Below are 3,888 nucleotides of genomic sequence, written 5' to 3'. Positions count from 1 at the left end.
TCAGTTTTCAACTCTAGTATGATGACAGCGTGCGCAGCTGCGGCAGAACGTCCTGATGGATCATCACAACACTTGCAGCAAGTGGGGGAATAGCCTTATTATTAATTATTTCTTAAATATAACTTTCATTTTATTCGAGTAGGCTTATTTAGTTTTCTTGAGGAATATGACACCTTTCAGTCCGGTCTGCTTACTAAAATGTCATTAACTGTAGAGTTGTATTATCATTAAATGTTTTTATTGAAATGTTAGGGCTATTCAACTTATTACACTTGGGTATCAGGTGTGTTGGTGTTAGGATGCACATTGGTGGCTGTCGGGGAAAGGGTTAGTGACCACTAAACACTAGCCCAAACAAACAGTACCACAAGTAATGTTGTCTTGTAGCCCTCTGGTGGCTGAAACCAATTTCCCTTTGTCCCTTATTGAGATGAAACACAAATTGTCCCTCTAAACTGCTTTTCGACTGTAACGCCAGTGTTTCACTAATGTATACATCCATATAGTACTAAGGAAATTGTGTTTCCATAGCTAGGGCTGACAGTGAGGGCTTGTGAATCAACGACCTCTGCATAATCAAAACAGTTTATATATAAATTATATATATATATATATATATATAATTTGTTTCTATATGTATACTTTGACAATGTAAGTAATAATGAACTTGCCATGTCAATAAAGTAAATTGAATTTAATTGATTTGTGAGAAGGTGTGAAAGTTCACAGTTAGCCATTGTTATATAATGCCAGCTGAACCATGGCCCAGTGGGACATGAGTACTGGCCCGCATAGATGGAAACAGAAACGTCTGAGCCTTTTGGGTATTTCATTTTTTATTTAACCTTTATTTGACTAGGCAAGTCAGTTAAGAACATATTCTTATTTACAATGACGCCTAGGAACAGTGGGTTAACTGCCTTGTTCAGGGGCAGAACAACAGTTTGTTACCTTGTCAGCCTGGGGATTCGAAATAGCAACCTTTAGGTTACTGGCCCAACGCTCTAACCACTGTAGTAAATCCTGTATGGAAATGGAATTCAATGTTACATATATATTTACATTGTAATTACATAGGGATGCACATTGTGTATACATTGTTACAGACCTCTTACAAATGATATACCTGTTTGTGGGGTTGCCCATTTTCAAAGATTTGCAAATAAACTCACAATGGAAATAATGATCATGTAAGGGAAGGTCTAACCACAGTTAAGTTAATGAATTCTGTAATTCCACAAACTGCAAATAAATTGTCACATGCTATTGTAGGCTACAATGTAACAATGTGAACCTACGCTGTAATACTGGCCTACACTGAGTGTACAAAACATTAGGAACACCTGCTCTTTCCATGACATAGACTGACCAGGTGAATCCAGGTGAAATTGATGACACCTGTTAAAACCACTTCAAACAGTGAAGTCGACGGAGAAGAAACAGGTTAAAGAAGGATTTTCAAGCCTTGAGACAATTGTGACATGGATGGTGTATGTGTGCCATTCAGAGGGTGAATGGGCTAGACAAAATATTTAAGTGCCTTTGAACGGGGTATGGTAGTAGGTGCCAAGCGAACCGGATTGAGCGTGTCATGAACTACAACGCTGCTGGGTTTTTCACAGTACTTGACTTGGACTGAAATAGGTGCTGTTTATATTTAGATGCAGGAGCTCCACTAAACTTTTGAGCTAATATTCTATAAGAGGAACCAGAGCTCCAGCAGTAGAACATTTGAGGTGCCGTTACTCTGCTCAGGTGAGCTCCTGCCCAAGTCAACCACTGGTTTTTCACACTCAACAGTTTCCCATGTGTATCAACAATGGTCCACCACCCAAAGGACATTCAGCCAACTTGACACAACTGTGGGAAGCATTGGAGGCAACATGGGCTCCTCTTTTCAGTTCACTGCAGCTAGCGACTAGAACGAGCTGCAACAAACACTCAAACTTGACAGTTTCATCTCAATCTCTTCATTCAAAGACTCAATCATGGGCACTCTTACTGACAGTTGTGGCTGCTTTGTGTGATGTATTGTTGTCTCTACCTTCTTGCCCTTTGTGCTGTTGTCTGTGCCCAATAATGTTTGTACCATGTTTTGTGCTGCTACCATGTTGTGTTGCTACCAAGTTGTTGTTATGTTGTGTTGCTACCATGCTGTGATGTCATGTGTTGCTGCCTTGCTATGTTGTTGTCTTAGGTCTCTCTTTATGTAGTGTTGTGTTATCTCTTGTTGTGGTGTGTGTTTTGTTCTATATATGTATTTTTACATTTTTCCCCAAGCCCCCATCCTCTCAGGAGGCCTTTTGCCTTTTGGTAGGCCGTCATTGTAAATAAGAATTTGTTCTTAACTGACTTGCCTTTTAAATAAAGGTAAAATAAATAAATGGGCCAGCATCCCTGTTGCATGCTTTCAAGATCTTGTAGAGTCCACGCCCCGACAAATTGAGGCTGTTCTGAGGGCAAAAGGGGGTGCAGCTCAATATTAGGAAAGTGTTCCTAATTGTTGGTACACTCAGTGTATATAACATGTGAATACACACTTTTTTAGCACCATGTAATGTAACATGGGTAGCCTGGCTGACTCGACTCACGTGTGACACAGTGAGAGAGAACTGTGATACACTGGTCTGGAAAGGAGCCTGCTGTTAGTGCAGTATTCGTACAGAAGTTGTCTGTTCACCCTGCTATCATCCAGAAGGCGAGGTCAGTACAGGTGCATCAAAGCTAGGACAGAGAGACTGAAAAATAGCTTCTATCTCAAGGCCATCAGACTGTTTATTAGCCATCAATAGCCGGCTTCCACCTGTTTACGCAACCATGCACCTTAGAGGCTGCTGCCCCATAAAACATAGACTTGAAATCACTGGCCACTTTAATAATGGAACACTAGTCACTTTAATAATGGAACACTAGTCACTTTAATAATGTTTAAATACTCTTTACATACGGCCCTACTCATTTCAACTGTATATACTGTATTCTATTATATTGTATTTTAGTTTATGCCACTCTGACATTGCTCATCCTAATATTTATATATTCCTTAATTCCATTCTTTTACTTTTAGATTTGTGAGTATTGTTAGATATTAATGTACTGTTGGAGCTAGAAACACAAGCATTTCGCTACACCCGCAATACCATCTGCTACACATGTGAATGTGACAAATAACATTTGATTTGAGCTTTGATTGGTTCTCTCAAAGTTTTTTGTCCATGGGGGGGTTGAGACCCCTTGTTGTTTGGATTTGAAAATCCAACAATTGTATTGGAAGGGGGCAGCGCTCGGGGGCTGTATGGGTCTGTCCATGTTGGTGTTTAAGTGAGAAAGAGACAGAGGAGAACCAATCAGTAATGATCAACTAATCTTGCTTACAACATCCTGGAGCCTTTCCAGACTCTGAAGTCAGGAAGACTTTGAGTTAAGGGTTAGCCAGGCTATAATATGGACCAAATTTTTACGAAGCTCTCATTGAGATATATATTTGGGATTTGGGGTGTCAAACTCAATTCCTGGAGGGCCATGGGTCTGCAGGTTTCACTCCACAAGACAGAAATGGTTGAACCCAGAGAATTCACTGCAATTTTGCGCCACACAATGGTCACACATGCATATTCATCAGACGTTCTCACTTTCAAGAATAAGATCTTAAGGAAACAGCCGCTGGATATCAAATGTGAGCCGAGATTTGTTTAACAAAGGTCTCTCTATCTTAACTTCCTTTGGTTGATTCTCTCCCTCTGTTGAATGAAGAACATAGTTGCGGCCTACCCCAACCCTATAGCTCATGGCTAGTGGACATTCAAAAAAAAGCACATCGAGAATGTGATTAAAGTTCGAAAGCCATTTAAGCCTACATGTACCCAACTTCCCAAAAAAATCCTTACC

This window comes from Salvelinus fontinalis, chromosome 17 (genome assembly GCF_029448725.1).
Source record: "Salvelinus fontinalis isolate EN_2023a chromosome 17, ASM2944872v1, whole genome shotgun sequence".
Classification (NCBI taxonomy): domain Eukaryota; kingdom Metazoa; phylum Chordata; class Actinopteri; order Salmoniformes; family Salmonidae; genus Salvelinus; species Salvelinus fontinalis.
This window is presented reverse-complemented; position numbering follows the sequence as displayed.